A 22,900-nucleotide genomic window follows, 5' to 3' on the forward strand; every position below is an offset into this window, starting at 1 on the left:
AAAATAAATAACATAGTATTGAATTATAACTCAAAATATAAAATAAGTATACATGAGTCCACAGTGATATTAATAAATAAATAATTAGTGAATTCCTTGGTGGTCCAGTAGTTAGGACTTGGCACTTACAATGCTGTGGGCCCAGTTTCAATCCCTTGTTGCAGTAACTAAGATCCTGCAAGCTGCAGGGTGTGGCAGAAAAAAAAAAAAAGAAAAGTTAAGGGAGAATAAAAAATCTTTTGTGCAGAATTCCAAATAATTTATGTAAGTCTTCCTCCTTTAAGGAGGGAGAGCATAAGTCTCCACTCCTTAACTGTGGACTTGCATAATAACTTCCTTCCAAAGAGAACTCTATGAAAAGTTATAGGAACAATTCACGAATGAACATGGACGCACTACTCATCAACAAACTAACAACAATCTAAATATAGTCTTGTTAAAAAAATCGTCATTACCAAATTGGTATTATCCCAAGAGTTATTTTAATATTACTAAAAATGCTAATAAAATTTACTACATTAAGAGACTATAGGAGAGAAAAATGGTCGTATAAATAGATCAACAAAACACATTTGATAAAATTCAGCATCCTTTCCTAATAAGGATTTTCCGAGAACTAGAAATAAAAGGAAATCACTAACCTCTTCCCTGGTAGCTCAGTCGGTAAAGAATCTGCCTTCAGTGCAAGAGACACAGGTTCAATCCCTGGGTCAGGAAGATCCCTTGGAGAAGGAAACAGCAACCCAATCCAGTATTCTTGCCTGGAAAATTTCATGGACAGAGGAGCCTGTTGGGCTACAGTCCATGGGATCACAAGGGTCAGACATGACTTAGTGACTAAACCACCAACCATAATTAACTATGGAAGGCAGATCAGCAATTGCTAAGGCCTAGGTGACAGGGGTAGGGGTGGGGTTGGGGTGAGGAGGGATTGACTGCAAAAGGAACATGAAGGAACATATTGGAGTGATGGAAGTGTTTTATATCACAATAATGGTAGAGGTTACACTAATATCTGCATTAGTCAAAAGTCAGATCAGTGTTTTCATGTTCTTTGGATAAATACTCACAAGTGGGATAGTTGGAGATAGATGCATGCCTATGTTCATTGCAGCATTGTTTACAAGAGCCAAGATATGGAAACAACTTAAGTGCGCGTCAACAGACGAATGCATAAAGAAGATATGCTGTATATACACAATGGAATACTTCTCAGCAATAAAAAAGATGAAATATTGTCATTTGCAACAATGTGAATGGACCGTGAGGGTATTATGCTATATGAAATGTCCGATGGAGAAAGACAAATAGTGTGATTTCACTCATATGTGAAACATAAAACAACAACAACAACAAAAAATGAACAAAGCAAATGTATAGCTATAGAGAACACAGGAGTAATTACCAGAGGGGAAGAGGGAGAGTGTAAAATGCATAAAGTGGGTCAGCTCTAGTGAAGAGGGGAAACTAAATTTTTGGTGGTGAGCACACCACAGTTTATATAGAAGTAGAAATATAATGTGGTACACATGAAATATATAATGTTATACACCAATGTTACCTCAATAAAAATAAATTTTAAAAATCATCAAACTGCACATTTAAAATTGGTGAATTTTACTTTGTGCATATTTTACTTCAATAAAGCTGACAAAACTAGAACAGGAACTATCAACTTGATAAAGGACATCTACAAGAACAACAACTTACAAAAATTATAAAACTTCTTGTGTGTTAACTCTTATTTTGTCTCCTGCTTCAGCAACCACTTCCATGCTGCTTCTAATGAGTTTGTTCACAGTTACTTTCAGAAGTAACTTCTCCTGGGGCTGCATCCTCTACCTGTCCCTTTCTGGAAGGGGCTGGCCAGGGTTACATGCATGATCCCACTTGCACTTATACATGTAAAATGTAAAAATACAGAGAAACTAACACTAAAGTTGAGTTCATCTTGGCCAATAGTGCAAAAAAAAAAGAAAAAGATATATCAATCAGTGCTTTCTTACTTCTTCCCACAGCTGAACACTTTTGATGTGTTTTTCCCAGGTTGCCTCAGAAATTTCAAGCACTCATGAAGAGATGGAGCAGTAGAAAATATATTTTGTTTTAGTTCGCAAATGGGACCCTGTTCACAAAGGGCAAAGAGAGACTGAAGGAACTGACCAATCCATACTGGTAGGCGGCTGCAAGATGAGCAGATCTCTGCATTCAACCACCAGAATCTGAAAAGTCTACACCGAAGCTTTAACAGGGTTTAGTCACATATACCATCCAAATGATCTCAACGACACATTACTATCTCAAGGCTGTCTCCTTGAAACAGCTCCTAATGTGGGAACAGTGGGCGTAAGTCCAAGGACACTAGGAGTCGGTGAGGAGTCTTTCATTGAACCGGGTCCAGCTTGCAGGTCAACCAGTAACCATGTCTGGGTTTTAATGCATACATTAAGGCACTGCTGGTAAAAGTACAAATCCAATAAAAGTAAACAAGTGCATACTCAACCCACAGTTCCACTCCTTAGCACATTACACTTGCACATAGGCCTTAAGCAGTGCTTACAGAATGTTCTGAGCACTATTCTTAAAGTCAAAATATGAAGCAGTCCAAGTGGTACTCCACAGAAGAACAAATATTCATTCATTGTATAAATATGCAGTGGAATATTATGCCAGAGAAAAAAACGAAAGAATAGCAGCTACATGCATTGGCATTCATGCAGTTCAAAAAAAAGTCACAGAAAAAGACATGCTGTAGGATTTTATTCATATAGCACTAAATGTGATAAAGCTAAATACTAGATTATTTGTGTGGTAAAAATATAAAGTAAAAGAAAGAGGATAATATAAATTTTTGGACCATGGTATTTAGGCTGAAGAAAGGAAGAGGAGATCAGTGAGGAGCATACATGGGGCTCTGAGTTGCTACTATTCAATTCTAAATATGTGTTGTTGTTGTTCAGTCTCTAAGTCATGTCCAGCTCTTCTCGACTTCATGGATGGCAGCATGCCAGGGTTCCCTGTTCTTCACTATCTCCTGGAGTTTGCTCAGATTGATGTCCACTGAGCTGGTGATGCTATCTAACCAAGAAGAAGTCACCTTCTTTTTCTCTTTCTTTCAATCTTTCCCAGCATCGGGGTCTTTTCCAGTGAGTCGGTTCTTCACATCAGGTGGCCAAAGTACTGGAGCTTCAGCATCAGTCCTTCCAACGAGTATCCAGGGCTGATTTACTTTAAGATTGACTGGTTTATTTATTTATTTATTTACTCTAAATACGGTGTCAGGTAATTTGCTACTGGTTAAATTGATATACCTCCCTTTTGCAAATATGCTATATTTCATAATAAAAAATGTGACTATGAAGAAAAATAGTTTTACAGTTGGTACTTTGCTCAGAGGTAGACTGTAAGATGTAGACCTGCTTCTCTAGAGTACAGGAAATAGTTTACAATATTTATGGTCATTTGGACAAAACCCCTTCTAGGGACCTAGTTAAACTGAGCTCCAATATCTATCCTCACCTCACCCATGCTCAGTAGTGTCTCCACAAAGTTAGAATAATGTACACAAACTCAATGGAAACTGAAAAATATGTTTTTAGCTGAGAAATAATCCATGAACTTTAGGCCATGGAAGAGCCTATGAAAGCTCTTAGCCTTAGTTGGTTATCCATTTTACATACAGCAGTGTGTACATGTCAATCCCCAGAGAAGGCAATGGCACCTCACTCCAGTACTCTTGCCTGGAAAATCCCATGGATGGAGGAGCCTGGAAGGCTGCAGTCCATGGGGTCGCTGAGGGTCGGACACGACTGAGCGACTTCCCTTTCACTTTTCAGTTTCATGCATTGGAGAAGGAAATGGCAACCCACTCCAGTGTTCTTGCCTGGAGAATCCCAGGGACGGGGAAGCTTGGTGGGCTGCCGTCTATGGGGTCACACAGAGTCGACACGACTGAAGTGACTTAGCAATAGCAATTAGCGACATGTCAATCCCACACTCCCTAACTATCCCTTCCCCCTAACCTTCCTCCTGTGGTAACCATAAGTTCATGTTCTCAAAGTCTGTGAGTCTGTTAATGTTTTATAACTAAGTTCATGTGTGTCATTGCTTTTTAGATTCTGCATATAAGTATATAAGGGGTATCATAATGATATTTGTCACTCTCTGACTTACTTCACTCAGTATGACAATCTCTAGGTCCATCCATGTTGCTGAAAATGGCATTATTTCTTTCTTTTTAAAGGAAACCCTTCTACACTGTTTGTGGGAATGTAAATTGGTACAGCCACTAAGGAGAACAGTATGGGGGCTTCTTTAAAAAAATAAAAATAGAGCTACCATATGATTCTGCAATCTCACTCATGGGTATATATCTGGAGAAAAACATGGTCTGAAAGGATTCATGGACCCCAGTATTCATTGCAGCACTGTTTTCAATAGTCAACACATGGAAGCAACCCCTTTGTCCATCAATAGAGGAATGGATAAAGATGTGGTACATATGTACAATGGAATGTTCCTTAGCTTAGCTTTTTAACTACATATCCTCATCATTTTTGTGATGCAGAAAACAAGTAACCTGGATGGAACTGAGTGTAAATATTGGTCCAACTGCAATATCAGAACAATAAAGTTAATATTACAACTATAAAGAATTTTTCTAGGATATGTACCTCTTAAGTGAAATTAGAGTGAGCTGAGGTTACTCTGTTCATGGGGTTCTCAAGGCAAGAATACTGAAGTGGTTTGCCATTCCCTTCTCCAGTGGACCACATTCTGTCAGACCTCTCCACCTTGACCGTCTGTCTTGGGTGGCCCCATACAGCATGGCTTAGTTTCGTTGAGTTAGACAAGGCTGTGATCCATGTGATCAGATTGGCTACTTGTCTGTGACTGTAGTTTCAGTCTGTCTGCCCCCTGATCCCCTCTCTCAGTGCCTACCATCTTACCTGGGTTTCTCTTACCTTGGACACGGGGTCTCTCTTCATGACTGCTCCTTACCTCCGATGCAGGGTAGCTCCTTTGGGCCATGCTCATGCCCGTCGCAGCCGCTGTGTTTCTGCACCATTGCAGCTGCCATGGCACGTGTAATCATGATGGTATGATCATTCACCTAGAGCCAGACATCCTGGAATATGAAGTCAAGTGGGCCTTAGGAAGCATCACTATGAACAAAGCTAGTGGAGGTGATGGAATTCCAGTTGAGCTATTTCAAATCCTGAAAGATGACACTATGAAAGTGCTGCACTCAATATGCCAGCAAATTTGGAAAACTCAGCAGTGGCCACAGGACTGGAAAAGGTCAGTTTTCATTCCAATCCCAAAGAAAGGCAATGGCAAAGAATGCTCAAACTACCACACAATTGCACTCATCTCACACGCTAGTAAAGTAACGCTCAAAATTCTCCAAGTCAGGCTTCAGCAATATGTGAACTGTGAACTTCCAGATTTTCAGCTGGTTGTAGAAAAGGCAGAGGAACCAGAGATCAAATTGCCAACATCCGCTGGATCATGGAAAAAGCAAGAGAGTTCCAGAAAAACATCTATTCCTGCTTTATTGACTATGCCAAAGCCTTTGACTGTATGGATCACAATAAACTGTGGAAAATTCTGAAAGACATGGGCATACCAGACCACCTGACTTGTCTCTTGAGAAATCTGAATGCAGGTCAGGAAGCAACAGTTAGAACTGGACATGGAACAACAAACTGGTTCCAAATAGGAAAAGGAGTATGTCAAGGTTGTATATTGTCACCCTGCTTATTTAACTGCTATGCAGAGCACATCATGAGAAATGCTGGGCTGGAAGAAGCACAAGCTGGAATCAAGATTGCTGGGAGAAATACCAATAACCTCAGATATGCAGATGACACCACCCTTATGGCAGAAAGTGAAGAACTAAAGAACCTCTTGATGAAAGTAAAAGAGGAGAGTGAAAAAGTTGGCTTAAAGCTCAACATTCAGAAAACTAAGATCATGGCATCTGGTCCCATAACTTCATGGCAGATAGATGGGGAAACAGTGGAAACAGTGGCTGACTTTATTTTTCTGGGCTCCAAAATCACTGCAGATGGTGATTGCAGCCATGAAATTAAAAGACGCTTACTCCTTGGAAGGAAAGTTATGACCAACCTAGATAGCATATTAAAAAGCAGAGACATGACTTGGCCAACAAAGGTCCGTCTAGTCAAGGCTATGGTTTTTCCAGTGGTCATGTATGGATGTGAGAGTTGGACTGAAGAAAGCTGAGCGCCAAAGAATTGATGCTTTTGAACTGTGGTGTTGGAGAAGACTCTTGAGGGTCCTTTGGACTGCAAAGAGATCCAACCAGTCCATCCTAAAAGAGATCAGTCCTGGGTGTTCATTGGGAGAACTGATGTTGAAGCTGAAACTCCAATACTTTGGCTACCTGATGTGAAGAGCTGACTCATTTAAAAGACCCTGATGCTGGGAAAGATTGAGGGCAGCAGGAGAAGGGGATGACAGAGGATGAGATGGTTGGATGGCATCACCGACGCGATGGACATGGGTTTGGGTGGACTCGGGGAGTTGGTGATGGACAGGGAGGCCTGGCGTGCTGTGGTTCATGGGGTTGCAAAGAGTCGGACACGACTGAGCGACTGAACTGAACTGACGTTACTCTTCATTGTGGCATTCAGGTTTCTCATTGTGGTGGCTTTCTTTGTGGCAGAGCGTGGGCTCTAGGGTATGCAGACTTCAGTAGTTGCAGCTCATGGGCTCGGTAGTTGCAGCACGGGATCTAGAGCATGGGCTCAGTTGTTCCATTGCAAGTGGGATCTTCCCTGACCAAATCTGTGTCTCCCACATTGGCAGGTGGATTCCTAACCACTGGACCACTAAGAAGTCTGGAATCTTAATTTTTTACATTTGCAAAAAAACAAATATTAAATAAATGGATTTCTTGTCTTGAAAAGATAACTAAATCATTTAATACTCAATCTAAAAATATCTCCTAAAATGAGGTTTAAAGTTTACGACCTTTTTCAGTGCATTGGGACATAAACAAGTTTATATCTCTTATTTTTCAAAGTGATTGCTTAAAACCTCACATCTTTTTACTAGCATTGTGTCCAATTTTTCCCTTTTTGGGGCTTTAGCTTGCATTAATCAAGAAAAGGAGAATTTACATGGTCAGTTCTTTTCCCAGAACCAACCCACACAAAGAGCTGGAGTCTGGTTCTAATACTATGGTGCTGTCGAATGGAGTCACAGTTGGACTTGGGTTTTCTGACGTCTGATGGTTCTTAGTCCTCTACTGAGGTGACGCCTTTGGTGATTTGGACCCTTTGTGGGACAAAGAAGTATCCTGGTCTAGGGTTCCAACTGTATCATTTTGTGTGTATGTATGTGTGTGCACATGTGCATGTATTTTTAAGGTCACACTCACATTCTCAGCCCTTGTTCTTCCAAATAAAATGGGATCTTCTCATAAAGGAGCACCTATTTACCAATCTTGGGGTATAGATCCAAGACATTTCCTTTGAATAAGACTCCTTATTAGAAATCTAATAACACCTTTCAAAAATATGTGATTATCTGGGTTATATTTTTGGTTTTATTTTAAGGAGAAAGAGAGCTTAGACACTTAGGAGTTATCCTGGAGTTGAATTGCAGCTAGAATATTGTTTAATTATTTTCAGTTTTTTACCATTGCTTCTCCCATAGTTAATTTGACAATTACCAAAATGTGGGCAAGCACCATAAACAGGTATCATAACCAACAAATAATTATTGGTAAACACCCATCTCTACAATGAGTGGGGCTATAATAGAGTAACTTAGTAGCTCTGAGTCTTGAGCATGCCCTGGGCATCAGTTGGCCTGCTTTATCAAGACAGTGGAATGTGTGCCTGTGTGCTCAGTCACCAAATAGCGTCAGATCATTTTGCGACCCTATGGACTGTAGCCAGCCAGGCTTCTCTGTCCATGGGATTCTCCAGGCAAGAATACTGGAGTGGGCTGCCATGCCCTCCTCCAGGGGATCTTCCCGACCCAGGGATCAAACCCATGTCTTTTATGTCTCCTGCATTGGCAGGCAGGTTCTTTACCACTAGCACCACCTGGGAAGCCCCAGACAGTAGAGAATGTTAGTTAATTTGATTAGCTAGTTAGTTGAATAGAAATCGGTTTCTTACATGAGATCATGATACATTAAAATGACATATAGGTAATTCCCTGGTGGTTCAGTGGTTAGGACTTGGCATTTTCACTGCCAAAAGCTCGGGTTCCATCCCTGGTCAGGGAACTAAGATCCCACAGCTGCCCGTGGTGTGGCCTCCCAAAAGTGACATATAAAGTACAAAAGATATATGAACTAGGAGTCACTGTGACCCTATATATTATATTTCACCTAAGATGACATCATTCATCCCTGGTTAACACAGTAATCTTATACATTTTTGACTTGTATTGGTATTCGGATCATGCTTTGCACAAACTGAGCTTGGTGTGTGTTTTTTATAAATACTACTTAGTCTGAAAAACTAAATCTCAAATTGGAGAAAAAGGCGACTAGAAATGCCAGAGGAAGAAAAAGGGTGAATGATTGGTGGTGTGTAGGGGAGCGGGGGTGTCAGTCCTGAGCTGAAATCTACTAGCAGGAATAGAACCAAAGGCAATTAGTAGTGTTTGTCAACTTTTGTTCCTTCAGTATAATGTAGCTTTAGGCCTCCTTCTAAAAAAAAAATTAGTTGGGGATAATGAAGTGATCTTGATGTTCTATCAATTTCAGATGATATAAGAAAAAAATTTCAGCTTTACTACTTAACTGCAAGGCCTTAGGTAAGTAACTCAAACTTCATGCAACTCAGTTATTTCAGCTAAGAAGCAGTGCTGTCACCTTCCACTTTGTGTGATTGTATTCGTTTAATAAATTTTAAAAGCATGGGTAAAACACCTAGAAAATGCTAGCAATTGATAGGTGCTCAAAATTATAATTAACAATAATATTAATAAAATGATGTGTAATGAAATCTGATTTGGAGCTACCTGTATTTCTCACTTACTAGGTATTAATACTCGTGTGTCACAACTTTTAAGTCTTTGATAGTCCTTGATCAGTTATCAGAGTGATGTCCACAGTATTTTCTCTCTTTCCCAACCTACTAGCCAAACTTGACAGCACATTGTAACAGGGTCTTATACTGGAATTCTCCTTCCCTCAAACTTAAATGAGATACCAAATAGAAAAGATATTGGCATGCCAGAGTGAGAGTGACAGAGACACTTTCTTCCAATTACCTATTTACAAAGAATAAAGTAGAACCAGTTCCATCTCCTGAAACTCTCATCCTAATCAGCAACATAAAAACAGATGTAGACTAGAAGCAGCACCTCTTTATAAAACAGTAGTTTTGTACATCCAACCTGTGTGTGTGTGTGTGTGTGTGTGTGCGCTAAGTTGCTTGAGTCATGTCCGACTCTTTACAACTCTATGGACTGTAGCCTGCCAGGCTCCACTGGCCATAGGAGGTCCGACCTACAAAGAATTAATGCTAAATGAAGTTTGGAGTTTGATTAATACAGTGTAGCTGGGCCTTCTAATCTGAATCAAAACTATATTTGCCACCTAAATTGACCATGTGCTGTGCTGCACTGTGCTTAGTCACTCAGTCGTGTCTGACTCTTTGGGACCCCATGGACCACAGCCTGCCAGGCTCCTCTGTCCATGGGTATTCTCCAGGCAAGAATACTGGAGTGTGTTATCATGCCCTCCTCCAGGGGATCTTCCTAACCCAGGGATGGAACCCAGGTCTCCCACATTGCAGGTGGATTCTTCACCAGCTGAGATACCAGAGAAGCCCCAAATTGACCAGACTCTCTATTTATTACATGAAAGTGAACAGAAATCCATGAACTCTATAAGAGTTTTCAATGAAGAGTGGAGGAAGATTCAGTTCAGTTCAGTTCAGTCGCTCAGTCGTGTCCAACTCTTTGCGACCCCATGAATTGCAGCATGCCAGGCCTCCCTGTCCATCACCAACTCCCGGAGTTCACTCAAACTCATGTCCATCGAGTTGGTGATGCCATCCAGCCATCTCATCCTCTGTCGTCCCCTTCTCCTCCTGCCCCTAATCCTTCCCAGCATCAGGGTCTTTTCCAATGAGTCAACTATTCACCCCAGACTAAAAATGTTTAAAGAGACATTTGAAGAAAAGAAAAGAAGTTGTCTTTTGTTTCTTTCAGTTTTTCATAGTGGTAAAATACACATAACATAAAGTTTACCATTTTAACCATTTATAAGTGTGTGGTTCAGTGGAATTAAATTCATTCATAATCATGTGCTACCATCAACACTATCAAACTCCAGAACTCTTGTAAAACGGACACTCTAAACCCAGTAAACAGTAACTCCCCATTTGTCCCTTCCTCCCAGCCCCTGCCAACCACTATCCTACTTTTGTTAGTTATCTTTTGAGTATTCTTTTTCCAAACAGACTTGAATGGTAGAATCTTTCAAATATTCACTCTTTAATATCACATATCTAGGTTGCTTCCAAACAAGCTTTGCATTTTTCTTTCTATGTAATGCTTTTCCAGACTTTTTTTTTTTCTTATGGAATTGTTGTCAAATTATTCAAAGTATAGTCAATACTGGGCTTCCCAGGTGGTGCTAGTGGTAAAGAACCCACCTGCCAAGGTAGGAGACATAAGAGACACAGGTTCGATCCCTGGGTCAGGAAGATCCCCTGGAGGAGGGCATGGCAACCCACTCCAGTATTCTTGCCTGGAGAATCCCATGAACAGAGGAGCCAGGTGGGCTATAGTCCACGGAGCCGCAAAGAGTCAGACACGACTGAAGCGACTAAACACACAGGCACACACGCACACATGCATAGTCATCTCTAACTTAATCTAGACAAATATCTCTATTTCTGATCTCTTTCCATTTAAAGTACCATTAATGATTACCACCCCCTTCATGAATCAAAACTTTTTTGTGGTGAAGGGGCTTGTGTAACTCAATGAAGCTATGAGCCATGCCATGCAGGACCATGCAAGATGGGCGGGTCATAGTGAAGAGTTCTGACAAAACATGGTCCACTGGAGGAGGGAATGGCAAAACATTCCAGTATTCTTGCTGCAAGAACCTCATGGACAGTATGAAAAGATATGACACCAGAAGGTGAGCCTCCCCCACCCCCTCCAGGTGCCCAATATGCTTCTGGGGTAGAGTGGAGGGTAATTACTAATAGCTCCAGAAAGAATGAAGCAGCTGGGCCAAAGCAGAAATGGCACTCAGTTGTGGATGTGTTTGGTGGTGAAAGTGAAGTCTGATGCTCTAAAGAACAATATTGCATAGGAACCTGAAATATTAGGTCCATGATTCAAGGTAAATTGGATGCGGTCAAGCAGGAGGTGGCAAGAGTGAACACTGACATCTTAGGAATCAGTGAACTAAAATGGACAGGAATGGGTAAATTTAATTCAGATGACCATTATATCTACTACTGTGGGCAAGAATCCCTTAAAAGAAATGGAGTAGCCCTCAGAGTCAACAAAAGGGTCCAAAATGCAGCACTTAGTTGCAACTTCAGAAACGACAGAATGATCTCGGTTTGTTTCCAACAACATCAACATCACAGTAATCCAAGTCTATGCTTCAACCACTAATACCGAAGAAGCTGAAGTCAAACGGTTCTACGAAGATGTCAAGATCTTCTAGTACTAACACCAAAAAAAGATGTCCTTTTCATCATAGGGGATTGGAATACAAAAGTAAGAAATCAAGAGATACCTGGAGTAATGGGCAAATCTGGTCTTGGAGTACAAAATGAAGTAGGGCAAATGCTAACAGAGTTCTGCCAAGAGAACGCACTGGTCATAGCAAATACCCTCTTCCAACAACCCAAGAGACAACTCTACACATGGACATCACCAGATGGTCAATGCTAAAATCAAACTGATTACATTCTTTGAAGATGGAGAAGCTCTAAACAGTCAGCAAAAACCAGACCTGGAGCTGTGGTTCAGATCATGAGCTCCATATTGCAAAATTCAGACTTAAATTGAGGAAAGTAGGGAAAACCACTAGGCCACTCAGGTATGACCTAAATAAAATCCCTTATGATTATATTGTGGAGATAATGAATAAATACAAGGCATTATATCTGTAAGACAGAGTGTCTGAAGAACTATGGACAGAGGTTCATAACACTGTACAACAGATGGTGACCAAAACCATCTCAAAGAAAAAGAAATGCAAGAAGGCAAAATGATTGTCTGAGGAGGCCTTACAAATAGCTGAGAAAAGAAGAGAAGTGAAAGGCAAGGGAGAAAGGGAAAGATAAACTCAACTGAATGTAAAGTTCCAGAGAATAGCAAGGAGAGATAAGAAAGCCTTCTTAAGTGAACAATGCAAAGAAATAGAGGAAAACAATAGGATGAGAAAGATTAGAGATCTCTTCAAGAAAATTGGAGATATCAAGGGACCATTTCATACAAGGAAGGGCACAATAAAGGTCAGAAACGCTAAGGACCTAACAGAAGCAGAAGAGATTAAGAATAGATGGCAAGTCTACACAGAAGAACTGTACAAAAAAGGTCTCAATGACCCAGATAACCACGAGGGTGTGGTCATTTTGGCCTAGATCCAGGCCAAAATACTGGAGTGGGTTGCTGTGCGCTCTTCCAGGGGATCCTCCTGACCCAGGGATCAAACTTGTGTCTCTTATGTCTCCTGCATTGGCAGGTGAGTTCTTTACCACTAGCACCACCTGGGAAGCCAGTTTGATTCACTGCTTGCTTATTTCTTAAAAACAGCAGAATGTGGATCATGTGAGAGACTATGACAACAGCAGAAAAAGAAATAAAACGAGGGAAAGATTTTTAAAATGGGAAAAGGTAACTCGTGTATACATGCTTAAGAAATGCCTTTTGATTGCTTTAACCTCTCTCTTTCTGGGTCTGTTTTTCTCACTGGATTTAGGGAAAGGGAGTAAACACCAAAAACTATTGGGAAAACACCATGAATTTTAAAGAATATGAGAATAGAATTAAAATGCATGGAATAACAGAAGGGAATTTTGCTCAAGTCTATCAAAAATTAAAACCACACCCTTTAAAATAATTTCTATTTTAGTTTTGCCAACTCCAAAGGACAACTTTAATGTATTAATGTATTTATTTTTTCTTATATTATTTGACCCTACATTCAGAAACTTGAGCAAGGAATGAAAAGTAGATCTGGGTTTCCTCCTAAAAGAAAACCTGTTTCTAAGAAAGAAATGGACTCCAGGAAAGGCATGAGAAACAGCAGCACACGCTAATTTAGTCAATGAAAAAAATACATTTAAAAAGACTAAAAGACGCAAAGAACACACAACACACACAAAATATGTGCTCTCCCTCCTGGACACACGCAAAGTATTAAAATGTATGGACACAAACAAGTGTCCAGAGACTGAAGTGAAAGTGCCAGTGAATTGGTAAAATGACTCAAAACATGTTGAGAAAAATTGCAAAAGATATTGACTAGAATATATTATAAAAAAATGTACTTCTCTGAATGTGTTTAGGAATCTGCTTTATCTGTCTTGTTTTATCAAAATTGGTGATATCTTGTCAGGAAATAGTGAAGGGTTATCAGAGATCACAGCTTAGTTCACAGTAGGGTGATGACGTCAAAACATAGAATGGTGGCGTCGGTCACATCAATTTTACGCCAACTATGAAAAATTGGTTCCTACAAGCATTACTAGCCTGACCTTTAGTTTTGTCAACTCTAATAATCAATAATTTTTATTTATCTTCTATTTTTTCTCCTGACCTGTTAACTATTCATATATAATTGAGCTTTATATAGTTTTTAAAGGAAATTTTGCCTTTCACTTTCGTTTTCTCTTCATCATACTGAAAAATCCTGTGTCCATTCACTCTATACATCTCTACATGTCCCCTGGATAAACTTTCCCAAATGCTGTCTTTAGCTTACTTTCGACTCCACAGCCAGCTTATGTTCTCAACACTGTTAACTGGTGCACCACTTTTTGTTTGTCATTTCTTCAATTAAGAGCAGTATATATGAGTTTCCCAGATCTAATAACTCGGTTGGCTAAAGAAGGAATTTAAAAAGAGTTTGGAGAGCAAATGTCAAAGTGGCCTGAGTTTGAAACTACAACAATGCAGCTTCATCTTCTTCCATTACTTACAGATATCATTTCCAGGTCTATGACTCTTTGTATTTGATGGTCTTTATCAGTGGGGATTAGCCACTCTTTTCTACTTTGTTTCATGAAGGTCTTTCAGATGAGTTGGATAATTGAACTTTTGCCTTTTACTTCTTGATCCCTAGTAGCTTATTTCGGAGAAGGCAATGGCACCCCACTCCAGTCCTCTTGCCTGGAAAATCCCATGGACAGAGGAGCCTGGTAGGCTGCAGTCCATGGGGTCTCGAAGAGTCAGACATGACTGAGCGACTTCACTTTCACTTTTCACTTTCATGCATTGGAGAAGGAAATGGCAACCCACTCCAGTGTTCTTGCCTGGAGAATCCAAGGGACAGCGGAGCCTGGTGGGCTGCCGTCTATGGGGTTGCAGAGTCGGACACGACTGAAGCGACTTAGCAGCAGCAGCAGTAGCTTATTTATGTGGAGAAGGAAATGGCAACCCACTCCAGTGTTCTTGCCTGGAGAATCCCAGGGACGGAGGAGCCTGTGGGCTGCCGTCTATGGGGTTGCACAGAGTCAGACACAACTGAAGTGACTTAGCAGCAGCAGCTTATTTGTGTAATGTGAAGTTGCAATAAATATCTCAGAGTGAATTCACAAGAAGCCAGGGGTCATTCTTAGTGTACTTCTGTCTTAAAAGTTGGTTTTTAATGTGCAATTGAAGAAGCATCATCATTTGTATTCATCAGTTATTAACATGTCCAACTCCTGGAATCGCACTGAGAATGATCACTCTCAGAGGAGGGTGAAAAACAACAACCAAAAAGCTGACGAACAACTACTGACTCAGAAATGCACTGATGACCCTTAACGTACACAACACTGACTAATCATTGCCAATAAGATCAGAAATTAGTGACAATTAGAGCCCGCCATGAAGTGCACATGAATGAAACTCCATTCTCTTGGTCACCACATAATGCATTGAAGAGTAAGCAAGAAAAGGTGCTCTTAAAAATAATCCTGTTAGTAGCTGCTTTTACACAGCTACTTGCGATAGAGGTTGAGCTCTGAGAGACCTGAGTAGATGTAGACCAGGTGCTTCCCAAACTTTAATTTGTACACTAATCACTATGGATTTCATTAAACTACAAATTCTGACTCAGTTGCTTTGTGGGGGTGGGGGGGTGGGGGTGAGGTCAGGACCTGCATTTCCGGCATGCTCAGGTGACTCCAATACTGCTGGTGCCCGTGGACCACACTTTGAAGAGTAAGGATTTAGGGCTGTAGGGATGGAACCCACTGAATGAGCAGATGGAGAGAGGAGAAAGGGATGGGACAGAGAAGAGAGGATAGATGCAGGTTCTGATGAGGTAAGCAAGACGTGGAAGCTTTCCTTTTTACAGTGTAGCACCCTTTCCTCATGATGTCTCAAGCAGTCAGAAAACTTTCATAAATTCAAAACTATATAGTGCTATTGGATATGTTTTTCCTGGAATTTGGTGAGGGCTGATATTTTTGGTTAGGGGTAGAACTGAGCATTTGACTAGATGCAGAACCAGATACAGAGAAGAACAGAAGCAGTAAGGATTTAGAAAAGGATTTTGGATTTTGAAGGATCATGAAATTATAGTCAAACAAAGTTTACCTAAATCTCCTAGGGATCAGAAGGCTTTAAGCTGACATCTGGATAATTCTAATATAATAATTATGATTAGTGCTTACCATATGCTAGACATTACATATTATATAAATTTCCTCATTAATCCTCACAACAACTCAATGATATAGGTATAACCCTATTTTATAAAGGAAGGATCTGAGGTTAATGGCATTCCCAAATCCATATACTCAGTAGGTTCCAGAGTGATTATCTTAACCTTGGTCTGGCTGAATCAAACCAACACCTATTCTTGTTTACTGAAGACCAGAGAGCTCGAAAGGAAAGACAGGAAAATGTGAAACAGATAGGTTAAGGAAAAGTTTAAAAAAGTGATTCAGGGAATGACAAAAATCTGATCTTCATATTGTTCTGATATTTCTACCAATACCTGTTTGGCCCTGAATGAACTGACATTTTGAATTTTGACAGACTACTGATGAATCATGCATGCAGTACTACTCACTAACTTTACAGGCAAAATTTAAAAGGTGAAATCTAGAGGTGAGAGTTACACTGAAATACAATTCCTAAGAGGATCTTTTTTTTTCCACTAGCCTCAATCCCTTAGCATTGCTGACATTTAAGACCACCTTTTGGAAATTCCAGAGAGAAATAGCTTAGCTGAATTTTTCTGCTTGGAAGTATGAATATAAATTGCTCCAGGTACCCTTTCTACTTAATCCTTTTTTAATTTCGGCCTTTCCTTCAATTAACTTTGAGCCATCACTATACTTAAGATGTATGAATTGGGGTTCATTTTTTTCCATCGTGAGTGTGAGTACTTCAGGCCACAAAAGACAGACGGGATCCACACTTTCTAATGAAAGAGAACTTTCTTATATAGTACCTATCAGGAGAGCATTTGGAAGTGTTTCCAGTTACACTTTTGAGACAACCTATGTTACACAAAATAAACACACGGGAGAGGATACAACAGTGCTAATCATCATGTATTATGAAACTATTTTTGAGATGAGAAACTGACACTGTTGCAGTCTAATTTGGGAGGGGAGGTTCTAAGCAGGCACTTCTTAAAATTTTTTCATCAAGTCCTGGGTATCTTCATTTAAATGTTCAAGAGTAAAAGATGTCTATGAAAACTCAGCAAGAAGCGCACAAAAATGACTTTTTTTTCCCTTAATTTTTTGGCCACACCCTGTAGCACGTGAGATCTTAGTTCCCTGAGCAGGGATCAAACCCACTGGACCACCAGGGAAGATCTGCACAAAGATGGCTTTAGACTAAAATCTTACATCCCAGAGAATGCTTAGCTTATGAGCTCCAAAGAGAGCAATGGAAAATTTGAACAATTTCCCAGGGTGATTCCTAATGATGATGATTCCATCTCTACTCTAATTTCCTTGATTTGTGTTTAAGCCAACACCCAAGTCATGATCCAACACTAATCCCCTTCAACCTTCACAAAGCATAATCTAAACCTGCTCATTCGACCCCAATATTTCTGAGGCTTCCATGGTTCCAATTTCAATTTAGTCCTCAAGTGTGGGGCACACCAGGAGAGATGTAGAAATGATGTATCCTGATGATGATGGCCAAGGGTAACTGAAATGCCACCAGGATGAGAATATGTGGGTAGGCATCCATTTGCTTCAGGGTAACCAAAAGGTTCCATTTATAGTTGTAGAAACAAAGAAACCAGAAGTTTAAAAATGCAGTCATATACACCAATAAAAACATTTTTTTTTAATGCAGTCCCCAAGTGGTGCTAGCGGTAAAGAACCTGCCTGCCAGTGCAGGAGACGTAAGAGATGCAGATTCGATCTCTGGGTCGGGAAGATCCCCTGGAGTAGGAAATGGCAACCCACTCCAGTATTCTCACCTGGGAAATCCTCATGGACAAAGGAGTCTGGTGGGCTACAGTCCATAGGATCACAAAGAGTGGGACACAATCGAAGCAACTTCACACAGTATGCATGAAGTACTCAAAGAGCTTATATTTGGTCATTTCTCCACAAAGCTCTGAGTGAATAAAACTAAAATATAAATATGCAGTAGGATTTGTGCCATAAGTGATTTTAAGAAAACGGAAGTTTGAAAAAGATGGAAGAGACATTTAACATTAATCCCACTGGGAATATTCTAATTTTCCCTGTATTTTTACTTTGCAGGCATCTGACACACTTCCTTCATTACGATAAACATATCAGTATTTGCTTTAAAACTAATCATTCTTTATTTCCAGGGGGTTCTTGTGTTTTCCTTTTCATGATTTATTTCCTTTCTTTGTGGGCAAGTAAATTATTATGGTCATAGGTACTATTATGAAATATGAAGTAGCTTGAAGTTAAAACATTCACACATTGCTGCCTGTTTTTCTGACTTGACTGTTTCAAACCTGAGTCTGATCACTTCCTTTACTTCAGAATCTGGGAATGACTCCTTCCTGCCTTTCTGTGGCTACATAACTCAGGCAAAGTTACATGTCAGAGTTCTGACTCCAATTTTCATGGAACTCCTAGACTGTGGAATAGAATTTGGGCCCTTAGCTTTTGCCCCTCTAGGGCCCAGGTATAGGGGTGACCATGGTGACATGATGCCCAAGCTAGATTCAGGTGAAAGAGGGGGTCTCTGGTGTCTGTGTAGCATCATAATGAAGGGCCAACAAAGTTATCACTTCTAACAATTCTCTTGAAAATTTGCCTAAGCAAGGGACTCTTTCTTCACAGTTCAATGTAGTCCCATTTCATTTCTCAGTATGGGTCTTTTTCAATTTTTGTTTCTACTCCACACACACACACACACACACACAGTCTTTGGTTGTCACCTCCCATCTCACTTCCAGCCAGATATCTTTTTTTGGTAGGTTTTTATTCAGTGTTTACTAATTGATAGAATCCCTGCTTTACTATTTCCATTTTTAGAGTAAATGCAGGTCCACCATCCCAAATAATATAAAACTTTTGGGGCCAGCTGTGTTGAGAAAATCAGCCTTTTTCATATCATTGAATGATACTGTGGCTCATATGCTATAAATTAGACAATACCCAACAGGGTTTGCGGCTCCATATTTATTCACACTAAGTGGAATAAACCAAAACCATAAACAGCCTCACATCAGTTTGTATTTTTTTTTTTAACCAAATGAATTTGCTACAAACTTATGAAAAGGAAAAAAAAAACAAACTTCCGTCTTGAGAGCTTTTTGTATTATGAAAATGAAGATTTAGGATTGTTGAGCTGTATTATACTCTGTAAATTCAACATAATTAAAAGAGGAATGGGGTATTCTAGGAGAATTTGGTTATTTGTTGTTTAAAATGCCTTCATTTTTTTTAACTTTTGAGAGAGTACAAAGACAATTTCATAGGTGGTATAATGAAGGATGGAGTCACTCAAGTAAGCAGTTGAGACCAAGCCAGAAAGAAAAACGAAGCAAAAGGAGCATGGGGTTTAGGGGGCTGAGGAGGGTAGAGAAAGAAGAAAGCCCAAATTAGATGGAACAAAGATAAAGAAAAATATTGGCTGACTGGGAATGGAATCCCTAAAGGGAAAGTGATAGAACTTGGAGGAAAAAAGGTAACTTTGACAGCATAGTCAAGAAATATTCTTAAATATTATTTTCTTTTTAAAAATATTATTTTCAAATGTACACTTTAAACCTGTGAACAAACAACAGACTGGTTCCAAATAGGAAAAGGACTACATCAAGGCTGTATATTGTCACCCTGCTTATTTAACTTATATGCAGAATACATCATAAGAAACGCTGGGCTGGAGGAAGCACAAGCTGGAGTCAAGATTGCCGGGAGAAATATCAATAACCTCAGATATGCAGATGACACCACCCTTATGGCAGAAAGTGAAGAAGAACTAAAGAGCCTCTTGATGAAAGTGAAAGAAGAGAGTGAAAAAGTTGGCTTAAAACTCAACATTCAGAAAACTAAGATCATGGCATCTTGTCTCATCACTTCATGGCAAATAGATGGGAAAACAGTGGAAACAGTGGCTGACTTTATTTTTCTGGGCTCCAAAATCACTGCAGATGGTGGTTGTAGCCATGAAATTAAAAGACACTTGCTCCTTGGAAGGAAAGTTATGACCAACCTAGACAGCATATTAAAAAGCAGAGACATTACTTTGCCAACAAAGGTCCATCTAGTTAAGGCTATGGCTTTTCCAGTAGTCATGTATGGATGTGAGAGTTGGACTGTGAAGAAGGCTGAGCGCCGAAGAATTGATGCTTTTGAACTGTGGTGTTGGAGAAAACTCTTGAGAGTCCCTTGGACTGCAAGGAGATCCAACCAGTCCATCCTAAAGGAAATCAGTCCTCGGTGTTCATTGGAGGGACTGATGTTGAAGCTGAAACTCCAATACTTTGGCCACCTGATGCAGAGAGCTGACTCATTTGAAAAGACCCTGATGCTGGAAAGATTGAGGGCAGGAGGAGAAGGGGAAGACAGAGGATGAGATGGTTGGATGGCATCACCGACTAGATGGACATGGGTTTGGGTGGAGTCTGGCAGTTGGTGATGGACAGGGAGGCCTGGTGTACTGAGGTTCATGGGGTTGAAAAGTGTCATGTATGGCACTTTTCAACCCCACGTATCGCTCACAACTGAGCGACTGAACTGAACTGAATAGAAAAATATCCCAGGTCTGGTCATCCCTATTAATCATCATTGTTTTTAATTTTTCAGTGTTCCATTAGGAACTATTTTCAAGGATAAGTATGTAAGATTATTTCTCCTTGGAAAGATAGTAGGCCAAAAAGCCTGTTGGAAGTTAGAAGTTAAGGGGCTCAGAGTGCTCTAGCATTCTTCGTTAAGGGCAGTAAATATCATGACAGAGAGGTAGGGGGAAGTTGCCAGTTCTCTAATTTCCAAATGTAAGAAAACCATGGGTTTTTATTTCACATTGGATTGGTTCTTATTCTTAAGCCATTTGACAGGGGAGCCTGGTGGGCTGCCGGCTATGGGATCGCACAGAGTCGGACACGACTGAAGTGACTTAGCAGCAGCAGCAACTGTTTCTTACATTCAAATTGTTGCTTCAGTCAAAATGTAGTCAGCTCTACGGAAAAATGTGTAAGAAGAAAAGAAACTGTCAGGGCTTCCCTGGTTTCCCTGGTGATCCAGCAGTTAAGACTCCCGAGTTTCCAATACAGGGTACATGGGTTGAACCCCTGGTCAGGGAACTAAGATACCATATGCCTCCCAGTGTGGCCAATAAATAAACAAATAAAATAAAAACAGCAAACAACAAAAACCCAGTTACCCATAAAAAAGTAACTCCTGCAGTGGGAAAGGATGATGTTTCATTAAAAGAGAGAAAGCATTTTTTCCATTCTTCCTATTTTTTTTTTTAAAGTTATTGATTTTAATTGGAGGTTAATTACTTTACAGTATTGTGGTTGTTTTTGCCATACATCGACATGAATCAGCCACGGGTGTACATGTGTCCCTCCATCCTGAACTCCTCCTTACCTCCCTTTCCACCCCATCCCTCTGGGTTGTCCCAGAGCACTGGCTTTGAGTGCCTTGTTTGAAGCATGGAACTTGCACTGCTCATCTGTTTTACATATGGTAATATACATGTTTCAATGCCATTCTCTCAAATTATCCCACCCTTGCCTTCTCCCACATAGATCAAAAGTCTGTTCTTTACATCTGTGTCCCTTGTGCTGTCTTCGTCTTTCTAAATTCCATATATATGCGTTAATATACTATATTGGTGTTTCTCTGAGTTACCTCACTCTGTATATCCAGTCTTCCTTTCTTAACCAGTATTTTTGGGTTTCTCCCCAACTTTCCCATATAGTGAAAGATCTGGGATCATCCCTACCCCCAACGAACTATTCAATAAATTGTTTCTTTTATAGGAAAAAGGGAAAGTAGTTAAAGAGATACAAGAGACAGATAACCTACCATTACAAGCTGAACCAATCAATTACAGAATTGCAAATTCAATTTCAAGGTGAGTCTATTCCTCCTGTGGGGAGGCGGGCTGCGGGGGGGCGGGGGGCGTCTCCTTAAAAATCCAGTCAAACCGGATTGAATCCTTAGCCCCAAGCACACAGTAAACGCGGATAGACTGATTACTTAAAGATATCCTACTTTTCCTATGCCAGGCCCTGGGCCAGGTCTTCCGGGCACAGGAAAAGGTTAATGCCATTTACAGACTCAGATCCAACTTGGCATAATGTAAAGCCCAATGAATAAAGGTTTTAGACAACGCGCGAAGAACACAGCAGCCGATAAGCAAGTAAGGTTTACATCACATTTTGTGGAAGCTCTCCTTCCCATTTTAGCTCCTGCGTTCGTTCCCTGAGCAAGCGCCCTTCCTAGGGGGCGAGAAAATAGGCGAGCTCAGAGAATAGAAACGCCGGTAAGCTGGCGGGGAAAGTTAGGAAATAGGGAAAACTGGGGGGTGGCGGGGAGATGACTTGCTCCAAGACTAGGTTCATCCTGAGTTTGAAAAGAGAGTACTTTTGTTACTTTTCTCCATGTTCCAAATCCCCGGGATGAGAAATCGGCGGGGCGGGAGGGGGCGTGTTACATCCCTGAGAGACCCTCCCTTGGCTCCAGTGGCCACATCCCAGGAAACCTAGGAATCTACAGCTGACGCCTTCTAGAAAAGGACCCACCCCAGCTCCCTAAGAAAAGGAAACCCACGTGACGGGAGGGGGCGGGGGCGGGAAACCAGGCGACCCCGGAGCAAGCGCGGCCAGGGGCGGGGCCGGGGCCCCGCTGCTTCGAGGAATCGCCCGGCACAGCGGTTCGAGGGCGGAGGGATCGCACTGGGCTCTGGGATCGCAGCACACGAGGACAGAGGACTCGCTGAGCGCGCACCGCGCACGCGGGGCCGAGAAAGAGGGGTTTCGCTCTGCTCGCACCGGGCACGGGCGGGGCGGACGCGAGCCTCTCGCGCGGGGAGCCGGGAGCCGGAGCCGAAGCCTGACGCCGCCTGGGTGCTGACCGCTGCCCCTCCCCGCTCGGCACCGCCTCCCGCAGCCGGGGAGGGGCCGGGGCGGAGCGAGCGAGCCGGGCAGCGCCGGGGCGGAGCGGGCGCGGGCAGAACGCGGCGCGGGGCCGGCTGCGAGGGTCCGCGGCGGGATCGGCATCGCTGCGGCTGTCTACGACCCGGTCCC

The 22,900-nt window shown here is 41.2% G+C and overlaps 1 long non-coding RNA gene across 8 annotated transcripts in view; it reads right to left on the minus strand.

Moving 5' to 3' along the window:
• The window catches only part of LOC139181291 (uncharacterized), a 67,336-nt gene extending 44,591 nt beyond the window's left edge, over nt 1-22,745 (minus strand). For 6 of the 8 annotated variants that reach the window (XR_011565291.1, XR_011565292.1, XR_011565294.1 and 3 more), the window contains exons 1-2: nt 642-22,745; nt 130-182 (exon numbers count right to left, since the gene is read on the minus strand). This is a non-coding gene — a long non-coding RNA (uncharacterized lncRNA). The remainder of the gene's footprint in view (nt 1-129; nt 183-641) is intronic. The other 2 variants (XR_011565296.1, XR_011565297.1) reach the window with 2 other exon arrangements.
• Between the last annotated feature and the right edge of the window lie 155 nt (nt 22,746-22,900).

The sequence above is a fragment of the Bos indicus genome, chromosome X (assembly GCF_029378745.1).
Source record: "Bos indicus isolate NIAB-ARS_2022 breed Sahiwal x Tharparkar chromosome X, NIAB-ARS_B.indTharparkar_mat_pri_1.0, whole genome shotgun sequence".
Taxonomy (NCBI): domain Eukaryota; kingdom Metazoa; phylum Chordata; class Mammalia; order Artiodactyla; family Bovidae; genus Bos; species Bos indicus.